The sequence below is a fragment of the Pseudophryne corroboree genome, chromosome 2, assembly GCF_028390025.1.
Source record: "Pseudophryne corroboree isolate aPseCor3 chromosome 2, aPseCor3.hap2, whole genome shotgun sequence".
Taxonomy (NCBI): Eukaryota; Metazoa; Chordata; class Amphibia; order Anura; family Myobatrachidae; genus Pseudophryne; species Pseudophryne corroboree.
The window spans coordinates 451608035-451624409 of NC_086445.1; the positions used below are offsets into that span (position 1 = coordinate 451608035).

The following is a 16375-nucleotide window of genomic DNA, read 5'->3' on the forward strand; positions in this document are numbered from 1 at the left end:
CCGTAATTCATCTGGGGGTTGAGCTTTTAGTCATGCGGCTCCGACTCTATGGAACTCACTTCCCCGCACAGTGCGAGAGGCCCCAACTATAGAATCCTTCAAAAGTAGACTCAAGACTTTTCTGTTTACTCAAGCATTTCCATAATGTCCCTTTTAATATCTTCATGCTTCTGTATTTTATGAAAATGTACTTCATTATTTTCTGTACTATATTATGCTATGTATCTGTTAAGCCCCTTGGGTCCTATTGGAGAAAGAGCGCTATATAAATAAAATTATTATTATTATTATTATTATTATTACTGCATTGTTACTTGGTAAGTAATGTTTCAGCAGGTGCTGAGTTTTCAAGCTAAGCTAGCTTGACGTGCCTTGTATGTGTGAGCTGGTATGAATCTCGCCATTATCTGTGTTAAATCCTTCTCTCGAAGATGTCTGTCTCCTCGGGCACAGTTTCTATACTGAGTCTGGTAGGAGGGGCATAGAAGGAGGAGCCAACCAACACTCTCAAGCTCTTAAAGTGCCAATGGCTCCTAGTAGACCCGTCTATACCCCATGGTACTAATGTGGACCCCATCATCCTCTACGGACTACGAGAAAAGTATTTACGGGTATGTAACCAAAATCCTATTTTTTCACTTCTGCCTACAATGTTCTTGGTTATTCCACTTGCAGATTTCCAATTTATACAAAGCATTACATTCCTAGAGAGTAAATATTTCCATTTGCTATAATCTCAGGGTTGCAGAGCCACTATACACTGAGTACAATGTTTCTGGTGAACACCTTTAATGTGACATACCTTAGAAATTCTTTCAGTTGCCATGACAATATTGTCTCAGAAACGGCTTCTTCTCTCTGAAGAACACTTATGAGAGTATTATTTGTTAGCCTATGTTTTTTTTTTAACCTTACAATAGGTGTCCTTGCACAGTGAGCCATGTAAGGATATATAATTTATTGCAGACACGTCACAAAGCGAATGTGTGAACAATAGATGTTTTTGTACTGGAAAGCACCAGTATTGCAGCATTGCCATTTTGACTATAGGATGTCCTGAACTCTGCTTTCTGTCACTGTAAAGAGAGAACAAAGGCCCTTTGACAGTTCTTCAGATCCGATACGCCTCTGTAGAAAAACAGTCGTCTTCCTTTATAAAGTGCAAGAAAAAAACTTGTGTAATTAAGAAACCAAAAGTGTTGGGTGTTTTCTAAATACATTAAATACAATGGACAAAATCCATTTGTGGTGTACAATTATTCTAAAGTATATTAATAAGTTATTAACATAAAGTTTATAATAGCCTGTGTGTGTGTTTAATTGTGAACAAAAAAAATGTATACGGTTGACTATGTCTTTTGCTTTGTATGATTCCTGTTCAGTGATGTTGTCGCTGAGAAGTTGGAGACAAATATCTCTGCATAATTAGCATTAGTGGCATCTGCTACTGTAAAAAAATGAACAAGTAATGTAATAGCATATAATATTTCTGTTATAACTCTTGAAAATTATTACAGCTTAATGGGGTATAGACTTTTGCATCAACAAAGTTGTAGGTTCCAAATTTATTCTCCCGCTACATTAAACTCTTAAACCAAACCCTGCATTGACCTTTTGAAATATAACTTGGCTACAGAGAAGCTGAGCGTTATCAGTTTTTGTGCTTTTCTTCTTGCAGAGACAACAAAAAGTGATAGAGTAAAATAAATGTATGTAAAACAGTTTTGTAAAAAGTCCATTTCATTGGCAAAATTGTAATTTGTATTGTGATGATCCAGTACACAAAGAGTGTGGATGGGTATGGATTTGGGGCTGTTATTCAGAGTTGTTAACAAATCAAAAAGCACACTATTTGGCAAACCATGCTGCACTGCAGGTGTGGCAGATGTAACGGGTGGTCTTCAGTATGCCGGCTGTCGGGATCCCGGCGCACAGTATACCGGCGCCGGAATCCCGACAGCCGGCATACCGACACTTATTCTCCCTCGTGGGGGTCCACTACCCCCCTGGAGGGAGAATAAAATAGCGTGGCACGCGTAGCGCGCCACCGTGCCCGCAAGGGGCTCATTTGCGCTCGCCACACTGTCGATAAGCCGGCGGTCGGGCTCCCGGCGCCGGTATGCTGGTCAACGGGGGGCCGACCGCCGGCATACCATACCACACCCGATGTAACATGTGCAGAGAGAGTTAGATTTGAGTGGGTTATATTATTTCTCTAACGTCCTAGTGGATGCTGGGGACTCCGTAAGGACCATGGGGAATAGCGGCTCCGCAGGAGACTGGGCACAGCTAAGAAAGAATTAGGACTACCTGGTGTGCACTGGCTCCTCCCACTATGACCCTCCTCCAGACTTCAGTTAGAATCCTGTGCCCGGCCGAGCTGGATGCACACTAGGGGCTCTCCTGAGCTCCTAGAAAGAAAGTATATGTTAGGTTTTTTATTTTACAGTGAGATCTCCTGGCAACAGACTCACTGCAGCGAGGGACTAAGGGGAGAAGAAGCGAACCTACCTAACTGGTGGTAGCTTGGGCTTCTTAGGCTACTGGACACCATTAGCTCCAGAGGGATCGACCGCATGGAACCGGCCATTGGTGTTCGGTCCCGGAGCCGCGCCGCCGGCCCCCTTACAGAGCCAGAAGCAAGAAGAAATCCGGAAAATCGGCGGCAGAAGACATCAGTCTTCACCAAGGTAGCGCACAGCACTGCAGCTGTGCGCCATTGCTCCTCATACACACTTCACACTCCGGTCACTGAGGGTGCAGGGCGCTGGGGGGGGGCGCCCTGAGAAGCAATAAATACACCTTGGCTGGCAAATATATCACAATATATAGCCCCAGAGGCTATATATGTGATAAATACCCCTGCCAGAATCCATAAAAAAGCGGGAGAAAAGTCAGCGAAAAAGGGGCGGAGCTATCTCCCTCAGCACAATGGCGCCATTTTCTCTTCACAGTGCAGCTGGAAGACAGCTCCCCAGGCTCTCCCCTGTAGTTTTCAGGCTCAAAGGGTTAAAAAGAGAGGGGGGGCACTAAATTTAGGTGCAATATTGTTTATACAAGCAGCTATTGGGGGAAAAATCACTCAGTTATAGTGTTAATCCCTGCATTATATAGCGCTCTGGTGTGTGCTGGCATACTCTCTCTCTGTCTCCCCAAAGGACTTTGTGGGGTCCTGTCCTCAGTCAGAGCATTCCCTGTGTGTGTGCTGTGTGTCGGTACGGCTGTGTCGACATGTGGGATGAGGAAGGTTACGTGGAGGTGGAGCAGAGGCCGATAAATGGGATGTCGTCCCCTGTGGGGCCGACACCAGAGTGGATGGATAAGTGGAAGGTATTAAACGACAATATCAACTCCTTACAAGGCTGGATGACGTAAAACAGCTGTGGGACAGCCGGCTTCTCAGCCCGCGCCTGCCCAGGCGTCTCAAAGGCCATCAGGGGCTCAAAAAAGGGCCCGTGGGGGCGTGGTCTGGGTGCTGAAGGAGACAGACGTGCCTAGTGTGAGCTCCTGAGAACCATAGCCCAAACTGTTTATTCTTCTGCCTTCTGCACCTCCCAAGCCACCCTATTCTCTCTGCTGCCCTCCTTGCTCCCCCGGCTGGGACCCCTGAAGTGCCGCGGAATCGGGGAGCAGTTTTAACTGCTCCCGCGGATTGCGGCCTACGGGGCGGAGAGAAGCCGGGACCTCGAGTGAGGCCTTAGGCCGGAAGCGGCTCCGGGACCCGCTGCACGGGCCGCTGACGACACCTGGAGCTCCGTCCTCTCCGCGGCCGATGGCCGCCAGCCGCGACTAGAGGTGTCTCCCTGTCCCCGGCCCCAACAGATATATACCCGCCCGGCGGAGACCCAGCAACCCGGCGAGTGATACAGCGCTAGAGGACGCCCGGCGGCCATATTGGATTCACTAAAAGGTATTGAGACCTCACTGCTGCCAGGCCGCTGAACGGGGCTGCGGTCCCTAGACTTAAACTCTGAGGCGCCTAAGTGTGAGGGAAGGAAGGGAGACCCATGAGGCTGGGCCAGACAGGCCTTGGTGCATCATAAAATTAGTCATAGTGCTCCCTTCACCCATCCATCAATCCATCCATCCATCCAGCCATCCATATATCAAATTAGGCATCTGCGTTGGCTGATACCTTGCTTGGCAGCCTGAGGTCACGCAGTTACACCCCCATCGGGCCATATCTGATATACTACCACTGCAAGTGGACGAATGGGTCCCTAACCTCATACATGTCTGCCTGATGCCACCCTAAGACCACGGGGGGGCTTTTGCACGGCGACGGCCCTCATGCTTCACAGTGCCGAGGATATGTGAAAGGGTAATTCTACACCGCTTTATTTAAAGACCGATCTCATGGTGAGAGGGATAAAGAAAAGAAAGGCCAAGACCAAGCCGGACGCGATACCGGTCCCCGCGAACCGGCGCTCATCAGATTTACGTCAATTCCTAACCTCCCCAACCCCATCCCCCGCTGCTTCTTCTACTGTCCCGAGCTCCCCGAGTTTACACGATCCGGTGGACGACATGGCCTCTCCTGGGACTCCGGTGCCCCCACAGGCCCTCTCTCTGTCTGCGGAGATAAGCGAAATATTGTCTCATGTACGGACACTACCTACGAAACAAGATTTCTCAGCCTTGGAGACTTGCCTGCTTTCCACCATTACTCAGGAGGTGACAGCGCTCCGACAAGATATGTCTCAAATCGCGACACGAGTTGATGTCCTGGAACGCCATGAATCATCTACAGTGGACTCTCTGATCAAATTTCGGGAAGTGCTATTTCACCAACGGGATGATATCTCCTTCCTAAAATCACGCATTGAGGACATGGATAATCGCGGCCGGCGAAATAATATTAGAGTCAGGGGCCTGCCTGAGAGCGTCCAGCAAACGGACCTGGTAGCCGCCTTATCTAAGATATTTGGGGAACTTATTGACCTGGATCCGAACAAGGACATCATATTCGATAGAGCTCACAGAGCCCTCCGTCCTCGAGGCATACCCTCCGACAGACCACGGGACGTGATTTGTAGGCTCCATTATTATGTCCAAAAAGAGGAAATAATGAGGTCGGCCCGTCAACTGGACAGCATTGACTTTCAAGGCGACAAGATTCAGATATTTCCTGACCTTGCCTGGTCGACCTTACAACAACGTCGCGCCTTGAAACCTCTTACAGACTCTCTCAGGAAACTCGAGCTGAAATACAGATGGGGCTTTCCTTTCTCCCTCCAGGTCTCTCATGGCAGCAAACTCGCAAGTCTCTCTAGACCGTCGGACTTACAGGCTTTCTTCACGATCCTGGGAATCCCTCCGGTTCCGGTGCCAGACTGGGACGCCTTTCACCACCTTCCGGACTTGCCTGTTGTACTCCCTCCAGATGACGCGTGGCAGCAAGTCCGTTCCCCACGGATGCGGGGATCCACTCCTGGCCCACGTCCTTCGAAGCCTCCCTGAATGAGAAGCCTCGTCCCGAGTGGACGTAAATTTGCCTGTTACTTATGTTATACATTGAGTCTTTTTCTCTCTTAATAGTGCTATGTGTTGCTCACGAGTGAGATCGGTTTTTGTTTTTGTTTATGTTTTTGTAGATGGATAATAGTGTACAGATGCTATAGTTTCATGGAACCCGGTTTGATAATTTGAGGATTATCTGTACACTCTTATACAAATTTATATACTTATATATTTATATACTTTATTTTTCATGTTTCACATGTGCCTAGTGCACACCTCGGTGATACCGTGTATTTATCTAGTTTCTATCTTGGGAGTGGTCGCTGTCCTGAGCCCCCCGCAGGACCCCACTATGCTGCATCCCCTGTTTCTTTGGATTGGGATTCGGCAGGATTCCGCTCCTGTCCTTTTTACAGCAGTTCTTTTTGTAGTAACACCACTTCTGTTTAATATCAAAGTACTTTTTGGCGAGGATTCCCACGCCGCAGCTTTCTCTTTCTCTTTCCTTGCTTTTCTTTCTTTCCTATCTCCCCCCCTGCTATTCTACCCTCACCTTTCCCAGGGTCTGCCGAAGAGAAGACTAATGTGAAGCGATTAGATCCGTCTGATAATGGGGGTGAATGATCTACATGTAACTACCCTTAACGTCAAAGGGCTGAATGTCCCTGAAAAAAGGTCTAAACTTCTCAAATGGCTTAGAGATGAGAAAATCGACGTTGCTTTTATTCAGGAAACACACTTCAAGATAGGACACGTGCCGTCCCTAAAATGTCACTACAGGTTGAGTATCCCATATCCAAATATTCCGAAATACGGAATATTCCGAAATACGGACTTTTTTGAGTGAGAGTGAGATAGTGAAACCTTTGTTTTTTGATTGCTCAATGTACACAAACTTTGTTTAATACACAAAGTTATTAAAAATATTGTATTAAATGACCTTCAGGCTGTGTGTATAAGGTGTATATGAAACATAAATGAATTGTGTGACTGTAGACACACTTTGTTTAATGCACAAAGTTATAAAAAATATTGGCAAAAATGACCTTCAGGCTGTGTGTATAAGTGTATATGTAACATAAATGCATTCTGTGCTTAGATTTAGGTCCCATCACCATGATATCTCATTATGGTATGCAATTATTCCAAAATACGGAAAAATCCCATATCCAAAATACCTCTGGTCCCAAGCATTTTGGATAAGGGATACTCAACCTGTATTACCCGCATGTTTTCCTGTCTAATAATTCTGCTGGTAAGACACTAGGCGTAGCCATATTACTCGCTCGCCACCTGCCTGTCCTCAATGTTGCCTCCCACAGAATAGCTGAGGGTAGGGGGTTGCTGGTGAAATGCGACATATATGGCCAACGTTTCTCTTTTTTGAATATATATGCCCCTAACGCTAAACAACCTTCCTTTATATCCTCAGTTCTAGAAGACGCGGAACCTCTTTTAGAAGGGGTGGTCGTGATGGGAGGTGATCTAAATTGGACCCTGGATCCCCGCCAGGACAATTCTAAAAAGATTTCCTACAGGCCAGAGGGGGAGCATAGGGGAATGAGACGTGCCCTGCTCGACCACCAGCTGATCGACACATGGAGATTGACACACCCTACTGATATAGATTACACCTATTTCTCACACCCACACCAGACTTATTCCAGGATTGATTACTTATTTTTGAGTCACCGACACTTACAACTTCTGTCTGATACCTCTATAGGACAGATTGTATGGTCCGATCATGCCCCAATTAACCTCACCCTACGCTTACCTCCCAACGCACATCGCCAATGGTCCTGGCGTTTTAACGACACTTTCCTGCAAGACGCAGACTGTAAGTCCCGAATTGACAACGCTCTGGACTCTTACATTTGTACCAACGACTTAGATGACATTTCCAAAGTCTCAGTATGGGAAGCTCATAAATGTGTCATCAGGGGGGGTTTGTGTTCAAATAGGATCCTTCCGCAAAAAGCAGAGAGAGAGAAACTCCGAGAGGATTTACTGTCTAAGATACAATCTCTCGAGCTTCTACATAAAAAATCCCAAACCCCACAACACTACGCCGATCTCGAAACTGCTAGGGCGGCTCTGAATAAGTTACTCTCTGATAGAGTCAAGTTTTCTTATCGGAAGTGCCGTAGCAGATACTATCAATGGGGCAATAAGCCTGGAAAACTACTGGCCAAAGCACTTAGAGAACAACGTGCTCTTACTTTTATTCATACAATTAAAAACAATCATGGCCAACCCCAACACCAGACACCCCACATAGCCAGGGCCTTCAGGACATATTACTCCACTCTGTATAACCTCTCCGGCCCAACCGGAAGAATTGACAGGTCATCCCATCAAAAAGCCATAGCTGACTACTTACGGACCTTACATTTCCCCACACTAACCGCAACAGAAGTAGAAGATCTAGATGCCCCGTTTTCTACTGAGGAGGTTCAGAAAGTTATTGAATCCTCTCCTAATGGCAAGAGTCCCGGCCCCGATGGATATACTATTGCCTATTACAAAGCTTTTAAAGAGAAATTAATCCCTATACTCACAAGAGCCTTTAACACCATATCGGATCAATCGCCCTTCTCCCCACAATCTCTCGAAGCCCATATTGCAGTTCTACCCAAAGAGGGTAAGGACCCCAGTCTTTGCTCCAGTTACCGGCCAATCTCACTATTAAATATAGATATAAAACTTTCCGCTAAATTGATTGCAAACCGCCTTAAACTATTGTTACCTGGCTTGATACATGGAGATAAAGCTGGATTTGTTTTAGGCCGAGAAGCTAGGGACAATACCTCTAAAGTGCTCAGCATGATTCACTATGCCGGCCAGCTTTCATCCCCATCAATCCTACTGTCGACTGATGCAGAAAAAGCTTTTGACAGAGTGGACTGGGATTTTTCGACCGGTATATTGAGGCATCTGGGACTTGGTAACGTCTGTCTTCACAGAATCCTATCCCTCTATTCCTCCCCGTCCGCCAAAATTAGGATTAATGGCTCCCTTTCTGACCCCTTTCCAATTTTCAACAGTACGCGACAGGGATGCCCGCTATCCCCATTGCTCTTTGTCCTTTGCATGGAAACATTAGCCCGAAGTATTAGGGCTAACCCAAATATTTCGGGCCTGTTGGTAAAGGGGACCGAATACAAACTGGCATTATATGCCGATGATCTACTCGCAATAATCACGAATACGGTCACCTCTTTACCAAACTTAATGGCTGAGTTTGAGAAGTTTGGAGCCCTCTCTAACTTCAAAATAAATTATTCCAAATCTATTGCCATGAATTTAACTACTCCTCCTGCTATAGTAGAAAGCCTGAAACAAGCCTTCCCCTTCACCTGGCACGATCATAAATTAAAATATTTGGGGGTGTTACTGACCAACGATTTATCCAAAGTGTTCTCCCTAAACTTTAAACCCTTATTGACTAGGCTTCGCCTAGACTTCCTGAAATGGAAGAAACTAAGACTGTCCTGGTTCGGAAGGATCAACGTAGTTAAAATGAATGCCCTCCCTAGGATTTTATTCTTTCTCCAGACCCTTCCGATACACATCCCCCTGCTCTGGCTTCGCGACGTCCAGAGGCTTATCCGTACATTTGTATGGGGTAGTAATACACCCAGGTTTAAACACGACATTTTGTTCAGGAGAAAACATCAAGGGGGGCAACAACTCCCACATATCCCTAACTACTATCACGCGGTACACCTGAATAGGATTTTGGAATGGACGCGTGCCAAAGACCGCAAACAATGGGTCCTCCTAGAGGAGGGCTGTCTCCCACATTATATTGAAATTGCACCTTGGCTTCCTACCCTCCTGAAGGTATGACACCCCACGGTCTCTCCCACGTTCAAATTATGGGCTACGCTGAGATCCCAGAGTCACATATCCTCCAAATGGTCCCCCTTAACCTCCTTTCTCTATAACTCCGAATTTGCCCCTGGCTTTCAAGGGACTGCTTTCGCCCCATGGGCAGAAGCCGGGATCTTTAGAGTCGGTCAGCTGGTGAGCTCGGGTAGGGTGCGCTCCTTTTCAGATGTCCAATCCTCTTGGAACCTACACAGTGCTGAGTTTTGGAGGTTCCTGCAGGTCCACCATTTCATATCATCTCCTAAGAACTTCTCTGACGTAACTAGGGACCTCACCGGGTTTGAGAAACTATGCACCTCCCCCAGTTCACCCACGCATACTATTTCACAAATCTATACGATGATTATGGAAATCTTTTTCCCACAACCTCCTACCTTCCTGGCTTCCTGGGAGAAGGAATTGTCGGGGCTACCTACACAGATTAACTGGGATTCTGTGTTTAAGAACGCTCAGGCGAGTTCTTTATGCATCTCAACATTAGAGACCCTTTATAAACTTATATATAGGTGGTATAGGACCCCTCGTGTTCTCAATAAAATGTTCCCCTCTCTTTCGAATCTGTGTTGGAGATGCAAAAATGCCCCAGGGAGTTTTATACATATTTGGTGGGATTGCCCTCTTATAACTCCATTCTGGGCAGGGGTATTTAAATGCACCGAACAGATAGTGGGAGATGAGATCCCGAAAGACCCAGATTTCTGGCTCCTTAATCACACCCCCGCAGGGTCACACTCCTACAAACATTCCCTGTTACGACACCTTAGCAACGCAGCTAAAGCGGTGGTTCCAATCATTTGGAGATCCACCTCTCCACCCTCGATTAAAATGTGGTTCACAAAGATTGATCACTTTTTAGACATGGAAGACCTTGTCTCCTTCTCATCCGGGAAAACAGTTAACTTCATAGCTATTTGGTTTCCCTGGTATGACTTTAAGGACACACTGCTGTATCGGTCCTATATTACGACATAACCCCCCTCATATTTATAAACATGCTCATATTCATACTTGTATCATTATTCATATCCATACTCATATTCCGACAATGATGTCTCTATACTATGGTCCAGACTCATAATTGGTGGGGGACGCCCCTCCGTTCCCCAAATAGTCTGCCCTTACTGCGCAGACTCTTACACCTGACTCTGCCCACCCTAATTTTCCCTTACTTCTTCTCTCTTCCTCTTCTCTCTCTTGTTTCTCTTTCCCATTCATCTATGCTGTTTTGTTAATATGTTCTTCTTTTATAAGCTTTAATGTTGTCAGTAATGCAGACAGATATTTTTCTACTAAGGGCGCTTTATGTGTAGTGTACTGACGAATATATGCTACGCGATATTTTTGTATGCCCTCCTTTTGTTTTTGAAAATATTTCTGTAATGTTTTTGACTGCTGCTTTAACTAATAAAAACAGTTTACACAAAAAAAAAAGCGCCCGTTACCTCAGATGGCAGACACAGATGTCGACACGGAGTCTGACTCCAGTGTCGACGAGATTGAGACATATACACAATCCACTAGGAACATCCGTTACATGATCTCGGCAATAAAAAATGTGTTACGCATTTCTGACATGAACCCAAGTACCACATAAAAGGGGTTTTATTTTTGGGGAGAAAAAGCAGCCAGTGTTTTGTTCCCCCATCAGATGAATGAATGAAGTGTGTAAAGTAGCGTGGGTTCCCCCAATAAGAAACTGGTAATTTCTAAAAAGTTACTGATGGCGTACCCTTTCCCGCCAGAGGATAGGTCACGTTGGGAGATATCCCTTAGGGTGGATAAGGCGCTCACACGTTTGTCAAAAAAGGTGGCACTGCCTTCTTAGGGTACGGCCACCTTGAAGGAGCCTGCTGATAAAAAGCAGGAGACTATCCTGAAGTCTGTATATACACACTCAGGTTATATACTGAGACCTGCAATCGCCTCAGCATAAATAGTGCTGCTGCAGCGTGGTCTGATACCCTGTCAGATAATATTAATACTATAAGACAGGGAAAATAGTTTGCTAACATAGAGCATATTAAAGACGTTGTCTTGTATATAAAGGATGCACAGAGGGATATTTGCCGGCTGGCATCCAGAATTAATGCAATGTCCATTCTGCCAGGAGGGTATTAGAAACCCGGAAGTGGACAGGTGATGCTGCCTATAAAAGGCACATGGAGACAGGTGCGGTAGGGGCGCGTCTCGGGAACTTCAGGGACCAGTGGGTTTGCCCACAGGTGGATCCCTAGGTTCTGCAAATAGTATCACAGGGATACAGGCTGGAGTTCAAGGCGACTCCCCCTCGCCGTTACCTCACCTCAGCCTTGCCTGCTGCCCTCGGAGAAAGGTAGTACTGGCGGCAATTCACAAGCTGCACTTCCAGCAGGTGAAATCTAGGTACCCCTCCTTCAACAAGGCCGGGGTTACTATTCCAAAATGTTGTGGTACCGAAACCAGACGGTTCGGTGAGACCCATTCTAAAATTGAAAGACTTGAACACTTATATACGAAGGTTCAAGTTCGAAATGGAATCGCTCAGGGCGATTATTGCAAGCCTGGAGGGTATCACTGGACATCAAGGATGCTTACCTGCATGTCCCTATTTACCCTTTTCACCAGGAGTACCTCAAAATTGTGGTACAGGATTGTCATTACCAATTCCAGACGTTGCCGTTGGTCTGTCCCCGGCACCGAGGTATTTACCAAGGTAATGGCCGAAATAATTATCCCGTACTTGGACGATCTCCTTATAAAGGCGAGGTCCAGGGAGCAGTTGTTCGGCGGAGTAGCACTATATCGGGAAATGCTACAACAGCACGGTTCCTACGACGCGTCTACTGTTCCTGAGTATGGTTCTGGACACAGAGCAGGATAAAAAGGGTTTCTCCCGGAGGAGAAGTCCAAGGAGTTGTCGTCTCTAGACAGAGACCTCCTAATACGTATACAGGTGTCGGTGCATCAATGCACGCGAGCCCTGGGAAGGATGGTAGCTTCTTACGAAGAAATTCCATTCGCCAGGTCCCATTCAAGGATTTTCCAGTGGGATCTGTTGGACATGTGGTCCGGGTCGCATCTTCAGATGCATCGGCGGATAACCCTGTCTCCAAGGGCCAGGGTGTCGTTGTTGTGGTGGCTGCAGAGTGCTCATCTTCTAGGGGGCCGCAGATTCGGCATACAGGACTGGGTCCTGGTGACCACGGATGCCAGCCTTCGAGGCTGGGGGGCAGTCACACAGGGAAGAAACTTCCAAGGCTATGGAAAAGTCAGGAGACTTCCCTACACATAAATATTCTGGAACTAAGGGCCATTTACAATGCCCTAAGTCAGGCTAGACCCCTGCTTCAACACCGGCCGGTGCTGATCCAGTCAGACAACATCACGGCGGTCGCTCATGTACACGACAGGGCGGCACAAGAAGCAGGATGGCGATGGCAGAAGCCACAAGGATTCTCCGATGGGCGGAAAATCACGTGTTAGCACTGTCAGCAGTGTTCATTCCCGGAGTGGACAACTGAGAAGCAGACTTTCTCAGAAGACACGACCTCCACCAGGGAGAGTGGGGACTTCATCCAGAAGTCTTCCAAATGATTGTACACCGTTGGGAAAGGCCACAGGTGGACATGATGGTGTCCCGCCTCAACTAAAAGTTACAAAGATATTGCGCCAGGTCAAGGACCCTCAGGCGATAGCTGTGGACGCTCTGGTAACCCCGTGGGTGTACCAGTCGGTGTATGTGTTCCCTTCTCTGCCTCTCTTACCCAGGGTAATGAGAATAATAAGAAGGAGAGGAGTAAGAACTATACTCATTGTTCCGGGTTGGCCAAGAAGAGCTTGGTAACCAGAACTCCAAGAAATGATCTCAGAGGACCTATGGCCTCTGCCGCTCAGACAGGACCTGCTGCAGCAGGGGGCCTGTCTGTTTCAAGACGTACCGCGGCTGCGTTGACGGCATGGCGGTTGAACGCGGGATCCTGAAGGAAAAGGGAATTCCGGAGGAAGTTATCCCTACGCTATTTAAAGCTAGGAAAGAAGTGAACGCTAACCATTATCACCGCATATGGCGGAAATATGTTGCGTACTGTGAGGCCAGGAAGGCCCCAAGGGAGAAATTTCAGCTAGGTCGATTTCTGCACTTCCTACAGTCAGAGGTGACTATGGGCCTACAATTGGGTTCCATTGAGGTCCAGATTTCGGCTCTATCGATTTTCTTCCAAAATGGAACTGGCTTCACTGCCTGAAGTTCAGACATTGTCAAGGGAGTGCTGCATATTCAGCCTCCTTTTGTGCCTCCAGTGGCACCGTGGGACCTCAACGTGGTGTTGGGTTTCCTAAAGTCACATTGGTTTGAGCCACTCAAAACCGTGGATTTAAAATATCTCACGTGGAAAGTGGTCATGCTTTTGGCCTTGGCTTCGGCAAGGCGGGTGGCAAAATTGGCGGCTTTGTCATGCAAAAGCCCCTATTGGATTTTCCATATGGATAGGGCAGAATTGAGGACTAGTCCCCAGTTTCTTCCTAAGGTGGTATCAGCTTTTCACTTGAACCAACCTATCGTGGTGCCTGCGGCTACTAGGGACTTGGAGGACTCCAAGTTACTGGACGTAGTCAGGGCCTTGAAAATTTATGTTTCCAGGACGGCTGGAGTCAGGAAGACTGACTCGCTGTTTATCCTGTATGCACCAAACAAGATGGGTGCTCCTGCTTCAAAGCAGACTATTGCTCGCTGGATTTGTAGCACAATTCAGCTTGCGCATTCTGTGGCTGGCCTGCCGCAGCCTAAATCTGTAAAAGCCCATTCCACGAGGAAAGTGGGCTCTTCTTGGGCGGCTGCCCGAGGGGTCTCGGCTTTACAACTTTGCCGAGCTGCTACTTGGTCAGGGGCAAACACGTTTGCAAAATTCTACAAATTTGATACCCTGGCTGAGGAGGACCTTGAGTTCTCTCATTCGGTGCTGCAGAGTCATCCGCACTCTCCCGCCCTTTTGGGAGCTTTGGTATAATCCCCATGGTCCTTACGGAGTCCCCAGCATCCACTAGGACGTTAGAGAAAATAAGATTTTACTCACCGGTAAATCTATTTCTCGTAGTCCGTAGTGGATGCTGGGCGCCCGTCCCAAGTGCGGACTGTCTGCAATACTTGTATATAGTTATTGTTAACTAAAAGGGTTATGGTTGAGCCATCTGTTGAGAGGCTCTGTTATGTTCATACTGTTAACTGGGTATAATATCACGAGTTATACGGTGTGATTGGTGTGGCTGGTATGAGTCTTACCCGGGATTCAAAAATCCTTTCCTTATTGTGTCAGCTCTTCCGGGCACAGTATCCTTACTGAAGTCTGGAGGAGGGTCATAGTGGGAGGAGCCAGTGCACACCAGGTAGTCCTAATTCTTTCTTAGCTGTGCCCAGTCTCCTGTGGAGCCGCTATTCCCCATGGTCCTTACTGAGTCCCCAGCATCCACTACGGACTACGAGAAATAGATTTACCGGTAAGTAAAATCTTATTTTCTGTGCATGGTAAATAATGTCTGCTTTATTTTTACACCCAATTTAGATTTCAGTTTGAACACAGCCCAACCAAATCTAAATCTCTCTGCACATGTTATATTTGCCCCACCTGCAGTGCACACGGTTTTGCCAATTAGTGTGCTTTTTTGTTTTGCTAACAGCTCTGAATAACCCCATTTTTTAGCAATTGTCATAATTTAATAATATACTGTAGCTATATACTCATAATTTCTAATTATGATGCCTGTGAGTGTATGTGTGTGTATATATATATATATATATTGTTCTAGAAGATTCTCATGGGAGCTGGACCACTTTAGATTGCACATACAAATGTGTTTATTTAAAAAAAAATTTTTAAAAAAATCTTTTTCTTTAAACAGTAAGAACTGTAATCATTAAAAAATATCAATAAAACATACACATAGCTTTAAATAGCGAATGCACAATATAGACAAATATTTATCTTGGTGATTTTTATATTGGTGATCTCCACATCAATTTTTCAATGAAGCGTTCAGATGTATGTTCAAATCACAGATGCGTAAAAGCCCAACGCGTTTCGTCCTTACAGGACTTCATCAGGGGACGCAATCAATGAGATCCAAGTTTTACAAGGTATCACATCAGACTCTTGCCATGGATGTATGTAAAATTCTCACAGATAGAAGATATTCCAATAATGGTGTATATCACATAAAGTTCACCAATGTGTAAAAACAGAAATAAATGCTGTGACAGTAACCTTTTTAGTTGAAAATTGACCAATCCAATAAAGAAATAAAGATATTATGGACTCAAATAAGTCAATAACCTTAGTGTTCTCTCTGGATTCCCATTCACAGCTATGAATGGGAATCCAGAGAGAACACTAAGGTTATTGACTTATTTGAGTCCATAATATCTTTATTTCTTTATTGGATTGGTCAATTTTCAACTAAAAAGGTTACTGTCACAGCATTTATTTCTGTTTTTACACATTGGTGAACTTTATGTGATATACACCATTATTGGAATATCTTCTATCTGTGAGAATTTTACATACATCCATGGCAAGAGTCTGATGTGATACCTTGTAAAACTTGGATCTCATTGATTGCGTCCCCTGATGAAGTCCTGTAAGGACGAAACGCGTTGGGCTTTTACGCATCTGTGATTTGAACATACATCTGAACGCTTCATTGAAAAATTGATGTGGAGATCACCAATATAAAAATCACCAAGATAAATATTTGTCTATATTGTGCATTCGCTATTTAAAGCTATGTGTATGTTTTATTGATATTTTTTAATGATTACAGTTCTTACTGTTTAAAGAAAAAGATTTTTTTAAAAATTTTTTTTTAAATAAACACATTTGTATGTGCAATCTAAAGTGGTCCAGCTCCCATGAGAATCTTCTAGAACAGTTTTCCATTTTTGCCTTGTCTGACAGGGGGCATTTCTCAGAGGTGTGAGCTTTCTGGTTTCTTAGCGCAAAAAAGGGGTACTTTATTTTTTGGTTATATATATATATATATATATATATAT

The 16375-nt window shown here is 45.6% G+C and overlaps 1 protein-coding gene across 2 annotated transcripts in view; it reads left to right on the forward strand.

The window, feature by feature from the left end:
- CLIP2 (CAP-Gly domain containing linker protein 2) overlaps positions 1–16375 on the forward strand; it is a 234474-nt gene that overhangs the window by 80509 nt on the left and 137590 nt on the right. The gene's annotated exons all lie outside the window — the stretch shown is intronic.